The 21359-nt window shown below is 53.0% G+C and overlaps 1 protein-coding gene across 2 annotated transcripts in view; it reads right to left on the bottom strand.

Annotated features, from left to right (window-relative positions):
• LZTS3 (leucine zipper tumor suppressor family member 3) overlaps positions 1 to 14426 on the bottom strand; it is a 55821-nt gene extending 41395 nt beyond the window's left edge. For both annotated transcript variants that reach the window (XM_063335182.1, XM_063335185.1), the window contains exon 1: positions 14195 to 14426. The gene's annotated coding sequence lies outside the window, so the exon portion shown is untranslated. The remainder of the gene's footprint in view (positions 1 to 14194) is intronic.
• Between the last annotated feature and the right edge of the window lie 6933 nt (positions 14427 to 21359).

Below are 21359 nucleotides of genomic sequence, written 5' to 3'. Positions count from 1 at the left end.
AAGGAGAGGACATAGCTCTAGAGAGGAGAGCAGCAGGCTGAACAGATGTGGGAGGAAGATAGGACAAGAAACTCTGCTCCAGCAGGAAGGTGGGGATATGGGGAGGGGGAGATGGTGGATGCCATTTCAGGCATGGTGTGAGAAGAAAGAGCATCCCTGGGAAGAGGCAGTTTGGCTGCTGAGGAGAAACGAAGGACCCAGATTCCCTGATAAGGACAGATGCAACATAGTGTGGTGGACTGTGGGCCACCCAAACCATGGTTGCCCTGTGGCAAGCACAAGGAGTGGCTTGGCTAAGAGGCAACACTGCCCTGGAGCCCAGCTGGAAGCTGGACAAGTCCTGTGATGCCACGCTAGCAGATAGATAAGCTGGAGGAGTCATCAGAGTTGACTCCCAGAGAGGGGATGCCAAGCAATGCAGGACCTGATGGCTCACCAGCACACAAACCTGTGAGTGACACCAGGCAGGGCAGTGCAGGTGGCACAGGTACACTGAGCTTCAGAGGAGGACAGAGCCACATGAACATAGCTACACTATGCTGCGATTACAAATGAGCCCTAGTCCCAGGAGGTGTGTAAGCTCTGGAGAAGCTCTCCATGACTTGGTGAGGAGCTCAGTACAAGTGGATTCCTAGCAGGGGAATCACCCTGGTGCAGACAGACCTTGGAGCACTTGGAGAAGCAGGTCAGCACAGCGTGGACAAAACATCTGTGCACAGCTTCTCGCCTTGTCTCCATGGCTCCTAACAGCCTCTTCCTGATCACCTTGATCCTGCCTCCTTCATCCTCTCTTCCCAGTCACCCTGACCCTGCATCCTTCACCTTCTCATCCTAGGAAGCACCACCCCATGAGGTTGGCACCTATTTGCCTTGGGAAGGGTCTTTTTTGCCTGCTTCTAGTCTGGCACTGCCTCTGAAGAACCATCATTGCTAGAGTGAGCATTGCACTGGTGATGGCTTTTGAGCTATGCCTTTGACTTCACTCCTGGACGGAGGTGGCTGCGCCGCAAGCAAGGCACTGCTGAGATGCTGGCTGTGGGAGGAGGGAGAGGGGTTAAACACCCCCAAATGTCAGTGGTCTTAAAAATAGCTGGACTTTTCCTGCTCACATTGACTCACCCATCACAGACCGCAAATTCCTGAGACATGTCACGGGCTGTGGGGAAATCGCCTTTTGCTGCACTGCTCCAAACAGAACATGTATTTGTCTCCAGAGCGACCCTTAGTCCTCCTCTGAGGGACAGCGAAGTCCTCACAAGCATGCAGGGGTGGTGGGGTGGGAGACAGCACTAAGAGGGACAGGGGAGATGTATCAGCATCCCAGCAGAGGTGGGCTTGAAAGGAGGGTGGGCTGAGCACCCTCGCATTCCTCTTATTCTCCAGAGATTTGCTGGGCTCCCTTCTGGGGTTGAGCCCTACCACTGGGATTTTCTATACCTGCAGGTGGCCTCCTCCACTGCAATAAGGTGCCCAGCTGAAAGTAGGACCTTGTGTGTGTCCATTCCCATCCAACTGGATTTCAGTTGTCTCTGGTTTGAAATCCACCCCCTCCTCCAGCTCGCAGTCCTCCCCATGTCTTCCTGAGTGCCAGCACTTTAACCCCACGCAGGAATAGCTTGAAGGCCCCTTCTCAAAAAGCCTCACTTAATGGTTCCAGGTAAAGAGCAGAAATGCAAGAAAGACACAACCCAAATTATTTTGGCGAGGCGGGGACCAAGATTCTGTCCAGCTGCCTCCAGCCATCCAGCTGGGATCACAGCCAAGGGCAATGCAGCCTCCGAAAGCCACCAGACAACCCCAGGAGCCCACACAGCATGAAGTCCTGCTGCCAGAGCGTGGTGGCTGCAGGAGATGGGATAGAGGAGGGGGTCCATGCTGTGTTTAATGGTATTTAAACCTGATGCAAACAGCTTTGCAAGCTTTGGTGCCAGCTGACTCCATTGTCCCTGCAGGACCATCCTATCCTTCTTAACCCTTGACAGCCTCCTTCCCACCAAGAGATGTCCCCTCTCCAGTAGTACTCAGATCCTCATGGTCCTAATGCAACCTGCCCAAAGCTCTGTGGTTTTATCACTGTGGGCCACTCCCACCAAGAGAAAGGTGCAGAAGGATGTGCTCAGATCTCCTGCCCTGCTAGGTCCCTCTGGTGTAGAGACACCCAACCTACAGCTGCAGCTGGGGTAAAAGGAAGGGTTGTTATTGATATTTTGGGAGCTGCTTCCTTTCCCGCCCCTCCTCCAGAATAGCTTTTTGTCTTTGGGTTTATTTTCATTCTTTCATTAAAAAGGTTTGACCCCGACATTTTGAATGGATTCGAACACGGCATTGAATGCCTCTTGGCATGTGGCTTTTTTGAGTAAGAGAGGGAGGAGGGATTTTCGTTGTGTACAACCTTGCAAACCTTCAGCGAGGAAAAGCATCGCCTTCTCCTGCTGCTGTTGCTCTCTGCCTGGGTCTGTTTCACTCTGACGAGTCCCGTGTCCTCACCCAACTCCTCCCTTAGATCAAACGAGCCAGCCACCCCCACGCATGCCACTCATCCTTCGCAGAGCTGTTCAACAACAGCTCCACCAGCAAAACTCCTCCGTAAAAACGAGATATCCATCTTGTGGCCAGCTCGTACCTGGGGGTCTTCACCTCTCTGCTGCAGCAAATACAAGTCATCACAAAGTCCCAGTGTTCCCCTTGCACTGCTGAGTCCAGCTACTTCTTGTGTGTTTGGACACCACCAGGTAAATAGTGCAAACCCAGGATCTCCTTTAATAGCCACCATTGCCTGCTTTCTACCTCTGCCAAGTGCTCAGAATGCATCAGAGGTGGTTACAGAGGGTAACGGGAGCCTCAGGTGATGCCAACCTGCAAACCTGGCTGCAGAGACGGGTTGCATTTGCTGCGACTGTGACACTTGTCCCTGGGACTCTCTGTGCACCCCCTGTGTGATTTCAGAGGAGGACGAGTGACCCACACAGATGGCAAGGTGACAGCGTTCTGCAGCTGGGGTCGCTGGCAGTGACTGATGGCGTTACATGTGCTTGAGACCTGTTTATGATGTTTATTCAGCCAGTGGAGGCCCAGCTAATAATTTCACCCTCTTAAAATAAAGAATAAAAGGCCTAGCTAATAATCTGGACTTTTGGCAGCACTGGCAGAGAGTCAAAGGGTCTTGGAGACCCCAGTTTCGTTTGGGCTTTTCTCCACCGAAAATACAGAAGAACTAACATTGGCTACCAGGAAAAGAGCTAGTTGGTATGCTGGTTCAAGAAAGTTGTGGCATTTACTCTGCAGTTCAGCAATGGCCATATCAGATCTCTCCTGGAGGTTCACGGACAACAGGGAGGAAGCGACTTTTGATCTGATTTTGCAAAACGTAGAGCAGTGAAATAACTGAGCTGCAGCAGCTTTCCCTGTCCCCAAGCTGGAGATCAGAAAATTGCTGATAACAATGGAGAAAAGGCAGAAACGCTCAATAATTTCTCTTCTGGCCCAGGCAAAAGCAGGCTGATGGTCTCTGCACAGGGGCAACAAAGTGCTTTCTAGGCCATTAGTAACCTAGGAAGACACTTAATGGCACGGCCTAGGTATAAATATTTTTAAACTGTGGGCTCAGATTAATTTGCTCCCAAGGGTCCCCTAGAAGCAGGGTGAGGAGTGGTGTGGCCTGCTGCTCATCTTCTCTGAGAAGTCCTGGGATTTCTCTCTGATCCCGGAAGACTGGAAAGATGATAATTGCAGGGCAATATTTCAGAAAAGGGGAAAGAAGGAGAGCTGGAGTGATGCAGCTTAGCCCAGCAGAAAGTGATGCAGGACTGGAGGGATGGAGTGTGGGAAGCTGTCAATATAAATAGATGTCTCATACAAAATAGGACTTTGCAGATTCGTTCAACTTCATCTGGGGCAGGTTGTATTAGATGACCCAGGCAGCTTCACAGGTGGAAATACGCTTGTATGAGGTGCTTTGGTTTGGAGTGACATGGTTATTCTGGTTAAAAAAATGAGTATGGTTTGTCATTGAAGTGTATGATGGGGAGTGGTGAAGTGATGGATCTTGACTGGATCCCAAGGCGCTGGGACAGGTGTGCTTCAAGCCGGGCTCCATGGAAGTCCTCCCAGACTCCATCCTCCCTGTGCAGCTGGTGCTTAGAGAAAAATGGACTAGGAAGAGGAGAAACTTCCTGATCCTTCCCCGTATCTCTGCTGCCACAAAGCTTTTCAGGGGTACCTCATGCCTTTGGATCCTCCAAATGGTTTGATGCCATCAGAGGGCACTCACTCTCCATGACACTGCCAGGTCCCTTCTCACCCAACCTAGCGGCATTTTGTCCTCCATTAATTTTTGGCGGTGAATTTTTGCAAGGGAATTATGCCATCTGAGAAAACCTGCTTTGTTTGGTTTATCTTTAACTCAGTATTTGAGTGATCTCCAGTTGCGCTTTGAGGAAGAGCGAAGAGTCGCCTCCACTCATCACTTCATGCCGTAAACAGGCACTTTAATACATTTTAAGCTCTATAGTAGCTAGTATGAATATGCTTAAAGTTTTGGTGCCTCTCAGGCACTCTGGGAATTAAAAATCACTGTACCAGGTTTTAGTTCCCCTCTTGCAACTCCCCTGCATCTCTACAAGTCACAGGACACCTGTAAGAGGTGTCCCTGGAGCAGAAGCCATCTCAGTGCTGTGATTCCCACCTCTTAGGTGGGACACACCGGACACTGCCGACCCCTAGGGAGGCAGAATCCCCCGAGGTAATTCATGCCAATTACAGCAATCAGCTAATTAGCAAACAAGATCGATTCAAATGAAGTTACGGTGTCAACAGCTATTATGCAAGCTTGTCTGTGCTGGAGTAAAGCCATCCTGGGAGGGTCTGCGAGAGCTGTTGTGGTTGAAAAGCCCTTGTGGATGGGAAATGGGAAGAGTTAAAGGGGATACCATGGGTAGAAGTGAAACTAAGGAAAAAAAAAAAAAACATCGCTGAGACAAATTAAGGAGGGAAGGTTTCGAGAGTGGAAAGCGATCCAGGTAATTGCTTGCAAACACGAAGGGGATGACAGAGAGGGATGATGCCCAGGTGCCAACCTGGATGATGCACAGGTCAGGATGAGAGGGAGAAGTCAGGGAAATACCTGTGCTCCTCTGTAGGGAATCCCCTCAAAGGAGGGGAGTGGGAGAGTTTCTCCCTTCCAGGGCAATGCCGGGGTCAAACAGCCTGGGAAGGGCTCTCTAACCTTCCTCCCTAGCCACAGGCACGGTGCAGGCAGAGGGCAGGAGATAACGCTCATCCATGTCCTCGACCCACACCAGAATCGGCTCTGCAATTAAAAATGACTGCCACTTTTGGAAGTGAATTGCCAGATGGGGCTTGCTTGGGATGCAACGATCGCCTGATGGGAGTTAGAGCCGAGCTTGCTGTGTTTCTGCCTGCAAGCATCTCCTTTGGAAAAGCAAGCCTGGAGCTAGATGGGACTACCAGGGTGGGACGTGAAGCTCTGGGACCAGCTCCAACCCAGAGCCAGAGGCCAGCGTAAAGCCTGTAGAGGCATTGGCTAATCCTCCGCTAAGCCCGCTGTGATGGATTTAAAGGGTGTTTGTGTCACTCGCCCCCAGGATCAAGATCCTTAGAGGATAAGTGTCCGAAGGAAATGAAGGGATTCTCGTTCCCGCGGCGGGACATGAAACAGAGACACGGCCCCCGCTGGGATGCGCCGGGGGGGGCTGGTGTTATCTCCTGCATGCTCTCCCTCGGAGGAAAGGGATGCCTGCTGTCATCTTGTGCCGGACTTTTGGGCGGGGACTTTTGCTGCCTGGCTCCGGAGCTGGCAGATGCTCTGGTTTTATTAAGGCAGCTGGCCCAGCGAAACGTTATCCAGCAGCCCAAATTTCTGCCTATCTCTAAAGTCCTGGAGGGGTGAAAAATTGCTTTTCACCCCCGTGTCATGGATGGAGAACTGAAGCAGAAGGATTTCACCCAGGTCCTGGCCTGGCCAAAGCTGGGGCTGGGGCTATAACCACCAGCCTGCCCTACCCTTCCTTGACTTCTCTGCTCATTCACATGATGGGAACCAGCGGAGGTAAAGCCATTAACACACTTCTGCTTCTTTGAGGGCTAAGGAGAAGGGGAAAAGACATCAACAGACTGATAGCAAAGTTCATTAAAGAAGGAATAATTAAGTTTTCCAGCTTTGAGGAATAACCTTTGGGTGGTGGATGCTGACCCAGATGCTGAGATAGCTGTGCAGGCTACGCGGGCATTCACGGCATGGGGAGGCTGCTCAGGGATAGCTCGGGTGACTGGTAGGACTTGTTTTTAAAATAAACAGATCTCTTTTATCGCCTGAAACCCCACACCCCCGATGGGAGGAAACATTCAGATGGGAGGAAACATTCAACCAAGAAACACTACCATTAATCACCTCCGGAGCCTGAGACTTTGGAGCCTGAGACTTTGCTCACGCCGTGGCTGAGGGACCTCTTCCCAAAAGCCACATACTCACCTCCCACAACCCAGCCCTACTTGGAGCCGGGGTGGGTCCCCTCCTGCCACCTGGGATGGATGGTGCTACTCACCCAGCACATTGCAGGGAGAGGGAAATAATCCCTCCTTTCTTTTCCGGCTATCAGGAATGCACCACACCTGGTGCCTCTTGGGGAGTGTTTGCTGTCCCGGCGGGCGCCTGGGCTGGATTGTTTGCCCAGGGATTTCTTTTTTTTTATTTATTATTACTATTATTATTATTATTAAAAGGTAATTTGGGCCCCTGAGAGCATGATGGGGAACACAAAGCCCTTGGCTGGCACTGAGGAATTTCAACAGGCTGTGGGTTGGTTTGGCCGGTCCCTGAGGTGTCGCACAGCCTTCCTGAGATGCGGACCACAGGTGAGATGAGTTTGTTTGGACTCTGCTGGAAAACAGACTGGTCATTGCCTGGAGGGGATTACCTGCCCCAAGCATGTGCAGAATGCACATTCACTGCTTTAGCCACAAGAGTGGGTTTAAAGATACCTCACCATAGTCCTCCATTTAGTTCCCACTCAGTATAATCGGTTACCATTGCTGCCTGGGGCTTGGGGGGCTGCAGTACAGCCTAGCAGAGCGAAACAGAGATCTGCGAGGTTAAGGAACATGCCAGGGGCCACACGAAATGCCAGTAGCAGAGCACAAAACCAAGACCAAACTTTCCACCTGGGACTCAACACCACTAAACCCAGTCCTGGCTGTTGGGGACACCCTGATCCCCAAAGAGATCAACCCGTGGGGTCTGCAAATGCCACTGCAACTGCATCCCAGCTCGGAAAACCACTGAGAGGGAAGAAGAGTGCAGCAGCACAGCAGCTCGCAGATTGGAGGAAAAAGGAGAACAAACTCCTGCTGTGCAATGGCTGGCCGGGGACCAGCTGAGCAGCAGTGATTTATTATTTGCATTACAGGAGAAGCTGGAAGCAGTCGAGAACATCAGGGTCTCCCTGAGACTGGCACGAGAGCCGTGCTTTATGGGCTGTATTCGGCTTGCTCCTGGAGACAGGTATTTATACCCTTGCTGAGCTGAAACTGGGTGGGTTTGTGGCTTTTTCTAGAGGCCTTTTGAGAAATGTATTTATTTGAGGAAGGAGAAATTTGAGCCAGGAACAGGTCCTGGTCTTTCCCAGAGGCCAGGCAGAGTGGGACCACAGTGCCTGGGGAAGGAGAGCGGCAGGAGCTGAGGAGCTGCTCTGTGCAGTGCAAGGGGCATGGGAGTGCAGCTCTGCCCATCTCAGCCCAGCATCCCAGACGGCTTTTGGGATGTTTTCATCCTCTCTTTTCTGTCCTGACCCCTCTGAGCCACCCTGAGGAGCCAGCCCAGCTGCCCCCCATTGCAGGGACAGCCCTCTCTGGCTTTCCACCCCACTGCTGGGAGCCATCACCCTGGGTGGACAACAGCAGGACAAGGTGCATGGTCTGGCCAAATTAAACACCAACATGTCCTTGTCCCTTGTCCCCTGTCCCCTCTCCCCTCTCCCCATCCCCTTGCAATTCCTTGCATCACTGGAGGCAGAAGACCCGTCTGCAGGGAAATGTCTGAGGTGGGACGTCTGGTCCTCCCATCTGAAACATCTTAGGTGGGATGGCTTGGCTGTTACTCCAAGTGCTTGCGAAGGGCAGAGCAGGGGATGTAATGAAGGCATGGTCCACAGGGAGTGGAATGAGCTTGTACTAGATCAAATGATATAATTAGAAAGCAGGGACAAGGAGATGAGCTCCTGTGCCTGAAAGCTGGTCTGTTTTTTCCAGCTCGAGCAGCTGGGCTAATAAAAACTCTGACCTCCCTTTGCGCATCATTTCCAGCGTGCGTCTGCAGGGCACTGCGATGGCCGTGAGCTTGGCGGGGAACTCCCACCCTTGAATGTTTCCAGGGATGAGGCATCTGCAGCCTCTCTGGGCCACATCCACCACCATCGCTTGGTCCAGTCTGTCTCCTCTTGTCCCCCTTACCCTGGGCCTTCCAAGAGTGGGCAGTGTCGCCCCCCCCCAAACAACACAGCTGAGGTTGCTCACCCAGTTGACTTTGCCTACCAGTTTTGTGTCCAGGTTGTCTCTCTTCCATGCTTTGGTTCAGGCAAGAACTCCAGAATGTCCCCAAAATGACAACCATCTTGCAAAACCCTCAGGCCATCCTCTCTGGTGATGGTGGGGAGGAGATGGTGGATTTTCATGGAAACATCCCCACCAAATCCCAGCTCCACAAGCCAGGGCTTCCCCATGGAAGGAGGAACCGGGCAAGAGATCTTCCTTCATCTGCAAACCCACCCTGTCTCCTCTGGTAGCACTTACTCCCCTAATAACCCCCCAAAACTTGCAAACTGGCCTCACAGAAAGGATTTAATGTGACAGGAAAACAGGAAAACCCTGGCCATCTGCAGAGTGCAGACCATGCTGGGGCAGGCAATGTTCCCACTGGATTTATGGGACATAGCCGCCTGGATTGGAGAGGAAGAGGTCCGGTGTACCCTGCTGCTTAGCCTCGAGGCTAAGGAAACACGGAGAACCACCAAGAGATATAGGGTCTACAAGGTATCTTGAAAACCTGAGCCTATAAAGAAGCGCAGTCCTTAGGTATATAGGAGAGGTGCATTGATGCAGGTTGAAACACAACCAAGTGCACTGGGCTTGCTCTCACCTCCCCTGCAAAATAAACACCCCCATCCCATCCTCCTTCCCGACTGGTCCCTGGCAGACACAGGTCTGGCAGGCATTGCTCTATTTGCAAAGCTTCCCGGCAGGGAACCAATTTCCCCCAGGATTCCCTGGGTGCTGGACACATGGTCAGAAATTGCTTATCCCATTTCCTGGCTTGAATCATTATTATTTTTACTGGTGCTGGGCTTCCAGAGGAAAACATGTCTTTGGGCCACATACCAAGGGATTTGGTTTATTCATCACCCGCAGACGCACATATATTTATTTAAAAGTGCCTCTTGTTATGTTACTTGGCAACTTCTGAGCCCGTGTCTTTCTCCAGCTGATAAATATTTGTGAGGTTGGTTGTGTGAAGAGCGACATGTGTTAACGATATGATCATCTTTCTTCTGAGCTTCCTACAAAGAGAATGGGCTCTGTTACATCTGTCTAAACCTGGAACATCTCACTGGCCCGCAATCAGGATTTGGCCCAAAAAGAGAGGGAGGGTTGCTTGTCTCCATACTGGTGTGAGGATGAGGCATGTGAGTTAATTTTGCATTGATAAATGCTGCAATTCAGACTTCAGCATGTCCCACTGGGACCAGTTGAGGACCGAAAGGCTGGAGGTGGCTGTTGGGTGGGCAGTGGAAGCAGGCAGGAGGCCAGAGGATGCTAAAGGGCATGCAGGGGCTCAGGAAGCAACCAGGAAAAAAACGTGGAGCAAAAGAGAAAGCTCAGATCATTAAATAAATCCCATAACTACCAACTGCTGGAGGCTGAGAGAGTTTCTCTGATGCCTGAGATAGCCCAGGCTGCTGTAGCCATCCTGGATCCTTCTGTGCACAAGAGCTGCCTATGGTCTACATGCTCCAGTGAGACTCCAGCTGCTGGAGTCACGTTATCCCATGACCCCTACTACTTTCATCCAAAGGAAAACCCAAAACATTTCCAGCCCCTGTGACCACTCCAAAAGTCAATGCATGCACTTAAGAAGGAAGGTGCCAGCCATGGCAGCAGTCAACAGGGAGGAGGTGGAAGGTAGAGACTGGGCCACCAGGTCTCATCTTGGGGCAAACTCCATCAAGGCTCAGCCAAAACTTGTCCTTCTGACTCAGGAGCCAGATAAAACCATCAGGATCCACATATTCATTGCAAGAACAATTTTGCAAGAGGGAAACTCAGCTAAGATCACTGGGAGCCTGATTTCAAGCCTTTGCAGCAGCTCTGCTGAGATGAAGCAGGAGCTTCTGCAGCTCCTCCACCAGGTCAAGGGAACTTTCACGTCTCTCTGCCAGGAGGGCTCTTGGCTTCAGCCAACCCTGGATTATAAGGCATAAACCATCTCCCTCTTTCCCGATAGCTGCTTTAACACTTGTGTTTCCTTTCCTTGCTGCTTAAGGAGCTACATGGACCTTCTTGCCCCCCAGGAAAGCGAACCTCCTCCTGGCTGTGCTCTCCCTGCCTGGTCCCCTCCTGTTCTGGGACCACCACTGTGAGGGTCTCAGAAGAGATGTCTTTCTCACCCACCACCCACTGAGATGTGTTCCTGCAGGAACAGTGGGAAAAGGCAAAAGTCTGACCCCTGGCTTCCAAAAAAAGAGGGGTGTCAGCATGGTCCTTTTCCCCAACGATGGTGCCTGGGGCTCTGGGGTGATGGGAGAGCTGAGTTTTGAGTACATGTTTCTCCCTGCTGGGAATAACCGGGCTTATTGCAGGGTCTCAAAGCACTTGGACCACCACCACCTCTGGGATGGAGCATCACAGCCTACCTATGGCTCCTGGTGCCACCATGTCCTGCATGAAAAAGACTTTCCCAGACTGCGGAAAGCACAACCAAAGGAGGAATCCAGTGACCTAGTGTGGAGTATAAAGGCTTTACCCATGGAGGAAAAGCGTGGGTGAGCCGGAGGGGCTGGGGGGGTTGCTGCCTGCTCCCCACAGCCTGTGGGGCAAGGATGTCTGGGCTCCTGGACGTGTGCCTCCATTTCACTTTCAGATCCCACAAATAATAACCATGTTTGCCAGCTCCTGTGACAAGAATGACTAATGGGGAAAGATCCTCAGCAAAGGGAAACAAGAAATCTCCTTGCTTCACCCTTTGTTTGCTGGATTTCTCTGACGGCCCCGGGCATCGCTGGGCTTTCCTTAGTGTGCTCAGTTCCCCTTCATGAGAAAGCAGATTTTAAGCCCTACAACAGCTCCAGCAACACTCTACTAACCCTTAAGCTTCCCCCTCTGGACAGGACTCCCTTCAGAAACTTTTTTGCAGCCCAGTTTATCCAGATTCCTGCTCCACACTGAGTTATCATGCAGCGAGTGCCTCTGACTGCTGATGCAATGTGATTTTCACAGTGCATTTGGAAATCACCCTCCCATCTGCCTTTTTTTACAAGGCAGGGGTCCACCTTTCCGCCTCTGGGGAGGGCATAGAGAAATGCCTTCATCGTGCACCATGACGTGGTGATGCCCCTGCGATGGATGCTGCAGTGGGTGCCCAGGGCTGATGCTGCAGCCCCTGTGGAGGCTGGGGCTCTCTCAGTCCCGTCTCTGGTAGGACAAGCGGCGGCTGTCTCCCACATTATTTAGGCTCCTGCAACCAGATGCTGGGCTTTCACATGCTTTGCTACTTCCTCCTTTTGGATCTGGGGGCTGGGGTTTGCTCCCTTAGGACATCAGCCCAGTGACCCAGCAAAGAAGAGTTCAAGGAGGGAGTCTCGTCCCTGTATGGAGCCCATGTGGCCATGGATGCTGCTACACCGCTGTTTAAATACCCATCCCCGCAGCAGGGAGCCAAACAGGAGAAATTTCAGCCCCTCCACCACATTTCTCCTCTGCTCCATTGTCATCGCAAGGCCAACGCTCAGGACAACGTGCCTGGTTCCCTTGCGGGAGCCCAGACACTGCAGATGGGGAATTACACCACTCTGGCATTTCCACGCCAGTTTTCAGACCATTCGCCTCCCAACCTTTGCAGAAAATAAATTCCCCAGCCAGGCTGAACTCGGATGACAGCATCACATGCTATATATAGCCACGGTAGATCGCCGCTCGAACTGGGGCCACACATAAACAAACTGCACGGTTCCCTGCGTGGAAAGGGGACGGGCGAATGAACCGCACGTGATGGAGGAGCCTCCCACCCCTGGCTGCTCAAGACCGGGGGTGCTTTGAGATCCTACACCCTCTTTTAATGCCAGCACCTTCCTTGAGGGCTCAGCTGCTGGCATCATCCACTGCCCGAGCGCGTTTGCGGGTAAAGGACGTGCTGGAGGGTGTTGAAAGCAGAGCACGGAATTGCTGAGGGAGTTGCCAAAGGTTATCCCATGGGGCAAGTGGCATCCCCTGGCTTGAATCACACCTGCTGACTCCCAGCTTGAGTCAAAGAAGCTGTTGGCATCACCCCTCCTGTGTAGCCTGATGTGGGGCAGAAAATGCTGGCACAGACCCCCTACAGCATCTGCCTGCCCTTCCTGCCTCTGCTCCACATTTCCCTGCAGCCCTCCTGCTTGCATCTGCCTGCTCCTGTTCCTGCCCGACCTTCTGCTGCGGTGCACGGGGCTGCACAGAGCTGCATGGGGCTGCACGGAGCTGCAGGGGGCTGCAGGGTGTGCGGAGCAGAGGGAAGAGGGTGTTGATGTGCAGTGGGGACCCATGCCCAGCTCAGCTGCCAGGCCTTGCCCTCCTTCCCCAACTCACCATGTGCACGGGGAAGAGGCAGGGGATGCCCAGGGGGATGCTCAGGGTTGGCGGGGGGGGGGATACTGATGAAGCTGTGGAGCATCCAGCAGCCCAACGCTCTTCTCCACAGCAGAGGGACCGGGCAGCCTGGGGGCTGCTCTCAGCCACAGAGCCCCAGGCTCTCGCCTTTCCTCTGAGGAGTGGATGGAGGTGTCAGAGAGGGTCCCTGCCCTCCCCGCCGGGCACACCCGCATCCCCGGATGGGGCTCGATGCTGCAGTGCAGCAGCTCCAGCCCTGGTCTCTCCCGGGGAGCTGGCAGGGGGGATGCCTGCCTTCATCCTTCCTTCATCACGACACCCTCTCTGGCTGCTCCAAACCTGGCTGCCGGGCCAGTGAGCAGGATGAGCCATCGGGAAGAGCGGCAGCTTGCTCCTCTCCTGTGTGGGGATGGAACCTGTGGGCCCGGGCACCCCGGGGAGCAGAGGGCAGTTGGGTGGGTTTGCACCCACAGCCCTGCCAGCGTGCACCCATGGCTTGGGGGTTGCCAGGGGTGGGGGGAAGATGCGATGCCCGCGCCAAGCTGGGGAGGCATTGGTGCCTCCTTGGGTGAAGTCCCAAGTGGGGAGCCCCGTGGCGTGACAACCCCCCCCCCACCACCACCACCCCCCGGCATCCTCCCTCCTTCCTTCTCTCCCTCCCTCCCCGCCGCTGCTGGGCGAGGGCCACCCAGCACCGAGGCAGATGACATAATTCCCAGCAACTGCACGTTAATCACTCGGCCGCCAGCAACCTCCTTTGCTTGAATCCAACCCCCAACCCCAGCCACCGCTCCCCTCCCTGACATCACTGCAAAAGAAATAAAGAAATAAATAAAACAAGCTGAGGAAGGGAGGAAGGTGGTGATGGTGGTGGGGGGAATAACCTGATCCTGCTGGGCACTGGCAAACAAGTCTGCCCCCCCCACACCCCCCTTCCGCCCCTCCCCGCTTTGCACTCTATTTTTGGGTGCTGTCATCTCCAAACGGCCCCGCGGGGCCAAATCCAGGCAGCTGCGACTTTAGGCACAAACAAGGCTCCCTCCCCTCCATCACAACAGAAAGCGGCGCTGGCAGCTCATCCTCCACCCCACCCCCCTACTCCCCAAAATCTTCCCCTCCCCCCCCCCCAAATTATATCTGGGTGGGTGGTTCAAGAGAGCGAAGCTCCAGCATCAGGTCTCTCTCCCCACCACCCCTTTGCTCTCTGTGCACCCCACATCTCTCTCACTCTCCAGGGACCCCCCCCTTCTTGTCACCCCCACCCCGTCCCACGTCCCCCCTTTCCCAGTAGCGCTTCCCAGTTCCTCCCCACCCGGAGCCTTACTCTTGGCGGGGATGCTGGGGGGTCTCGCTGGTCCCCGGCGCGGCGGGCAGCGGGCGGGCAGCGGGCGGGCAGGGACGCGGCTGGGGATCAGGCGGCTTTCGCTGCGCAGCCCGGTGGCCGCTCCCGTCCGAGGGGTCTCATCTCATTTTGTCATATGTCACCAACACACACGCGCACACACACACACACACACACACTCGCAGCCACGTTTCCCCCCCCTTCTTGCGGCAAACGGCGGCCAGCCCCGACCCCACCCCCTGTCAAAGCAGCAGCCTAACAGCGAGGAAGGGAAGGATGGAGGGAGGATCTGCTCGCCTTCCCTTTAACTCTTCCCTCGCCACCCCCCCAGGACAGGGCTCCACTGGGTCAGGCCATGTTCCTGGCTGGGGATGGTGGGATGATACGTGGACCGCCACCCCTCCCCGCCCCCGGCACCTTCCCCCATAGGGCGCTGGGACAGGGGACATTTGGGGTCCGGTAGCACCTTGGCTCTGTCCCCTGCAGCCTCGCTGTGTCTCATCACCCTCACGCCCCAGAAACAAGAGCCCCCCAATACAGCTGAGCCCCAGCATTGCTCCACAAAGTGGGCTGGGGGTGTGTGTGTGTCTCTTGGGGCCCGGCTGGTCTTTGAGGGGCATGGGCGGCCCCACGGTGTGTGGCTGGGGGTGGGAACTGTGTCTGTCTGCCTGTGTCCACCTTGAGACCATGGAAAACCCATTTTGGTCCTGGAATCTCCCCCATCTCCAGGGGCAGAATGCTTTGGGGTGGCACAGCCTGAACCCCTGGGGTTCTCCAGCGAGGGTGGGATGAGGAAATAATGTGGGAGATGAAAGCTTCATTTCCCACTCCACAGAGAGACCAAGGACCTGAGCTAGCAGGAGGGCCAAGCTCCCCAAGCTCCCTCTTACACAGATTAACTAGAAAAGGGACATGCAAATGGCATGCAGATTTGGCCCAGGACTCAAACTGAAGGCAGGGCAGCTCCTGACGATGAGGTAGCATGGAGTTGCCTTCTCCAAGGAGAAAGGCACCTTCCAAGGTGCCAGAAGGAAAAGGAAAGGAAAAAGCTCACTATGCTGTCCATGGAGCAGGGCTCCCACACATGGAGAGGCTGGTGGCACGTGTCCCTGCTCCCAGCTTCACCCCAGTGCTGGGGTTGCTGCAGCAGAGTTAGGTCCTGCAACACACACTGTCAGGCTCCGGTTCTCCCCTCGGCCCCTTCCATGGATGTCCATGGTTACACGACTCCTGACCGCCTGTCAGAGATCTCAAGAGAGGGAGAAGAGGCAGGAGTTACTACCACTTGTTTCTGCTGCTTTCCAATGAAATGGCAGATCAGGTAATTAATTATTCCTGCTAATGGCGCTGGACAGGCACTCAACTGCTCCCACAGAATTGCAGGCTGTGAGTATCTCTCTGCATAGGCTGTTGCTGTCAGAGCTCCAGGGGCTGTGTGTGATCCTCTTTGGATGGAAAGAGAAACCAAAGCCCCCTGACTTACTTATAGTCACCTTTGGGGACCAGGATTAGAGCCTGGGAGAAAGCCATCCCTCCTGTGGGTGGGACTCTGCTGCTTCCCACCAGCAGTGCCAAGCAATGGAGCCGTTCGGGTCCTGTGTGGACAACTGGGTGGTCCTTCTGGCTGTTAAATCTGGCGGGGCAAAGGGAGAGAGCAGGGTTGCCAATGGGGGATGGAGAAGATCAAATAAGACACATCTGCTGGGACTGCCCCACCACAAATGAAGATGTGCCCAGGATCCATCAGGATTACCCCTGTCTGTGCAATGCAGCCCCTTGCTCCGAGGCAGCTTGGTCTCCTCTGAGCGTGGTGGTACAGCCTTTTTCAGGGGATGTGTAAGGGTATGAGGTGTCTCACACATGAACTTCCCACGTTGCTGCCAGCCTCAGATGAACCCCCCTTGATCGTCACCCGGCCACACACCTCCAGGATTAAGCATCAAGGCTGAAACAACTGCACCCGAGGGAAGACGGGCTCCAGCTCCCCTCTCTGACCCTGCAAAGGGCCCTGGGCTGCTCCTGGACACCCTGGGGGGATGGGAGGGGATGAAGGGGGAATCTGCATGTGTCCTCCCACCCAGTGATGCGACATGACTAGATTGGGGCAGGGCCAGTTTTGTAGCTGAGAGGATGCTCCGATGATGTTGCAGCTCCACCAGGTCAGCCCAGCATCCTATCCCCAGCAGCAGCTGCACGTGGACACCTGAGGAAAAGCAAAACCAAGACAATATTTCCCCCTAACACTCTCCAACCATTTTCAGTTCAGGTGGTTTCTGGAGGGTGAACTGTCTACAAAGACACCCAAGCAGCGCAAGGGACCAATGGATGGACCCTCGATGGCTGGAGCAGCAACATTTCCCAGATCCTTTTCCTCACTGATGCAAAGGAGAGGTTTTTGCAGAGTCCAGATCTCCACAAGGGCTGAGAACCCTTCACGTGCTGTGTGTCCCCACTGAGTCTGTCTCACTGCAAGGCGTTGCCTCCTACAGCGTGGGTTGAAGCCCAGAGCCTGTAGGACACTTCACATGGTTTGAGTCCATGCAGCTCTAGCTTCCTCTCCCATTGCAATTGCCAAGTCTTTTTATAAGGATCATCCTGGACTAGCACTGGGGCAGCAGGTTTTCTGCTCTCCTCTTCTACGCTACTGTTGATCCCTTTCCAAGAAGTGCTTGCAGATGTCGTCATTTTCTTCAGCAGGCCAGGATGAATGCTCTCTCCAGAGGACATTGATCTGCCGCTGCTCCTTGTCCTCAACATGGCCCTGCTAACATCTCAAGTGGACGTTGCTTTCCCTTATTTGCTGGGTGTTTTGTGCGTCTTGATGTGATTATCATGCTCCAGCCGTCAGATTGTAGCGAGTCCCAGGGAGAAGGTGCCAACTTTAACATATGCCTGAACAGTTCTTTTCAGACATATACAAACTGGAACAATGCCTCACTGAGAATATGCTTGTTGATGCAATTTGCCAACTGTGGTTTCAGATCTGCTCTTTTCAGCAAGTACCAACTATTTGTAGACAGTGCAAAATCTTGGATAGCTGGGGATTGATGAGGTCTCTGGAAGTCTTTCTCCAGGTATGGAGAAACTAGTAGAAAAGACAAGCTAGGGCTGAGTGAAGTCCTCCATAAGTATCACAAATAACGTTCAGATCAAATGCTTTGCCTCCAAGAACTTCAGTCCTTTTTCTCTTTGCTTTAGGAAGCAGCCAGCATTGGGCAGTCACTTTGTTTCTCTACCACACAAACCATGAACTCATTCTCACCTTGTGGAAACAGGACTTTGCTCAGCTCCTCACATCTCCTGGTTCAGACATACTCCAGTCCTTCCCCCATCAGTGGCACTCATCATTCAGGCAGGACATCACCAGCACATGTGCACCTGGACCTAAGGCTGCCCTAGCACAGAGCCAGCCAGGGTGTCTCTGCTCCGGCATGTCCTTGGAAACAGGACGGACAGCCCTTGGCTGGTAGCTGAACTCTCCCTAACTTCTTCCCAGGATTTGCGGACATCATGGCAACACTTTATGGAAGAGCTGGAAGATGATAACAAGGTGGGTTTGGGGTTGTGTCTAAAGAGATGGGCAAACTCACCAAGTGGGCAATGAAGACTGCCAGGTCTGACAAGGCAGGGGTGTTTTCTTACTACCATCCATTAGGATGTGGCGCTGCCATTGCCCACGTGTCTGCCTTCAGCTTGCAAACTCCCAGGGCAGGGATCACGTCCTGTTCTTTGCTGATGAAACCCCCCATCAGCTGGTAGCATTGGATGTGTAAATGTCAACGAGTTGGTCCAAGAGCAGGAGGGTCAGCACTTGAACTGCCTGTTCTCTGTGGAGGGCTGCCAAAGGCATATGTGTTTAAGACAGCAAATAATCAAGAGACCATTGTTCATAGCAACCTCAGTGGAAATATTTTTGTGTGTGTATGTGTGTGTGTGTGTATGTGCTGGCATCCAATTTGGCAATGGTTACTCAGCACAAGTGGGCGGCCTGTCCCTTTCTCTCAGCTGGAGTCTCCTCCTCCTCACAAGGACCCAGAAGAGGAATGAAGCTAGAGCAGATGGTTTGGGGGTGCTCAGAAATACCAATGCCAAGGGCTGTCTCATCACCAGCTAGAGTTTCATGGCGTGCTGAACATGCTCAAGACCAAAGAGGTCTCTCCATGGAAAGGGGGATGCAGGGGGCTGTGAGCAACTCTTGGAGATATTGATGGTTTCTGCTTTTGGTTGGATTTTGAGGAGAAGGAGCAGAAGCGGAGATCTTTGGGGTATCGTGCGAAGTATGGGGTTCTGTGGCAAATCTTCCCTCCCCAAGCCCACGAGAATTTGAAGCCCTGATGCTGAAGGGACACTGGGAGAGGCTATGCTGGTTTTGCTAGGAAAAGGTCTCAGGGCTTTCTCCAAGTGAGAGTCCAAGGATGCAAGCCCGGAAAGCTAGCCAAGGCAGGCATGCTCCAGATTATCTCCTCTTTGAGTGCCATGCAAGATCTGCCACAGTCCCTCAGTGGAGAAACTCCCAGGCTCCCATTGAAAGCTTCGCTGCTGCTCTTATCCCCTCAGAAGTGAATGGAGAGATTTTTCCTAACCTCCATCCCCCTCCATAGCTCCCAGCATTTTATTCTCTCTGAAGCAATATGCCACTGCTAGAATCAGCTGAGATGAAACTGAGCTGGCTCCTACACACCTTGGGAGCTCAGGCAGGGTTGCTTCCCACACAGTGTCTTTCACCCAAATTAAACAGCTCTCAGCTGAGCTCTGCCATCCATCATGCCAACCCGCACGCAGAGCTCGGTTTTGGCAGCTTTCTACACCCTTGGGTTCATGTTTAGTGGGGAAAGAGTCAGGACCTTTTTTTGTGAATGTGTTGCAAGGGGCACACAGTCAGGGAGGCTATAGGGCCATCCTTGAAATCACACTGAAATCAGTGGGAGGACGATAGTCGTTAAAGATAGTAAAGACCTGGGCACTGAGGGCTATTTTCAGACTGCCTACTACAGTGTTCCGTATTCACGGGGGCAAGGATGGATGCCTGCTCCCCAGGGCTGTGTCACTACACAAGGTGGTATCACTGGGTTTCTGCAGTAAAAATAGCCCGTAGACCTTGATACAGCACCAAAGGAAATAACAGCTGATGTTACAAGGACTTTGCTGGCCTGGGATTGAGGTGCATTAGGACACCCAGCTTCAGGTGACTGAATGCACTTGCTCTTTGTCAGTGATGTCTGGGTGTCATTCAGTTGGTGTCTACGCCAGCGCCAGGTGAGCAGCTCTCCAAGCTGCATTGGCTGTACTGATTGGAGCTCAGTTCAGCTGCCCATGCCCAGTGGCACTGTAGGTGTCCTGGCATCTTTGAGGCACCTACACAGAGCAGACAGACATAGCATAAGGTCTCTGTTAGCATCACCTATGGTGGCGAATCTTGGTAGAGACCAAATACTGCCTGTTTTCTCCTGCAACTAAGGTATCAGCCCACATGAGTGGGCGTCTGTGCTGATGAGTGTCAGATCCACAGGTTCACATCCGGCTATTTGAGGTAGGAAACTGAGGAGCTCTGGCTATCTCAGCTCCCTGTGCTGGAGACATGTGCACTGTTCATGCCCATGTCCAGACTTGTTTCAGATGTCCACAGCCAGCTTTCCTATTGAACCTTCTGCACAAGAGGACTGCTTTCTAAGGTGATTTTAGCAGCTCTCCCCTCTCCCACTCCACCAGGTCTCTGGGTGGTAAACAAAAGTCTCCCAGCTCTGCATTGCACAGGCTTCACCCTGGGCTCACCAGATCAGCCACTTCAGCAAGGTGGAAATCTCTGTCACTTTGCCACAGAAAGGCTTTTGGGAGAAATCATCATTAACTCACTTTTCAGATCCCCTTTCAGGGACGGTAGCCTTGGCTAGCAGATTCTCCAGCCTCTTGCTGTTTGCTTGACAGAGACTAGCCTGGGGAAATGACCTTAGACTCAAATTGCATTAAGAAAGGTCCTCATGAAACAAGGCTGTTCTCAGAGCCAGAGTTTACAGGCATCCTAGGCAACTGCCTTGGGCTTTTTCCAGTCCTCCGGGGAGAAACACAGTCCCCAAAAATCAATAACTGAGTTCTTTTGAAAGTCAGCAGGACTTTGGCTTGATCTAAACCACTCTCTTCAGTGATTTCACTCTGCTGAAAGCAAACAAGTGTCCCTAAATGAAAACCCTGGATTCATGCAGCCTGAAGAGGACCAGTCCTGACCTTCTGTCCCATTGCAAGGGGATGGCTTGCTTAATGCCTGCTGATCACGCCTGTGCCCCCATCCTTCTGGACAGTGGACTGTCCAGCTTCCCCCAGATTGGGGCCAGACAAGGGGAGCAAAAGCAAGTTTCCACTGAAAATACCTCTGGTTTTTTTTTAAGTGGAAACACCACACTGAGGCTCCGCTGAAGCAGAGAAAGTCAATCCCTCCTTCTAGCAATAGGGCTCAGCCCACAAACTCATTTCATATTCAGATATTCTTCCTCATTCTCTTTAAATCCAGGATTTCTTTCCTGACTACATCACCCCAAAGGCTTCTTATTTCACATGCAACCCAATGAACACCCTACCCCATCCCATTGTCTATCTTTTGCCCTCCCCAAAACACCCAAAATAGCAAACACATCTTGCTTTTATACTAATTCCTCTCCCAACAGACAACAGACCTTTCTCTCTCTATGTATCTGGACTACAACTCCCAGACTTCCCTCAAGCTTAGATTAACAAACTTGGAAAGGCCTTGTTCCCCTGCCTCATCCCCATCCTGCATGTCTCCTGAAGGAAGTCACCATAAACCAGTAACTTTCGTAGCTCTTGGAGGAGGCAGGCTGAGGACATCCTTCTGTAATCGCTCCTCCCAGCTCAGCTCACTGCTGGGCCATGTAAAGCACATCAAGGGTCCCTTCTGATGCTGGAGCACCACATAGTCAAAGCTAAGCCTGCTGTGTTCTCCTCCCCATGGACAGGAGGTGGGTTTTGAGCCCAGTTTAACAGAGAAGATGCTTAATGCCCATTCCTGTGATGAATTCATGCATAATTCTATGTAACATGCTTTATGAGCGAAGAGGCTCATATGCTTTATCAGCTGAGAGGCTGGGGGATGCATCAGACAAAGAGCTCCATGTCCCACCAAGGGTCAATCCTG

This window comes from Chroicocephalus ridibundus, chromosome 5 (assembly GCF_963924245.1).
Source record: "Chroicocephalus ridibundus chromosome 5, bChrRid1.1, whole genome shotgun sequence".
NCBI classification, from domain to species: domain Eukaryota; kingdom Metazoa; phylum Chordata; class Aves; order Charadriiformes; family Laridae; genus Chroicocephalus; species Chroicocephalus ridibundus.
The sequence above is the reverse complement of the archived record's forward strand: the minus strand, read 5'-3'. Positions and strand labels throughout refer to the sequence as shown.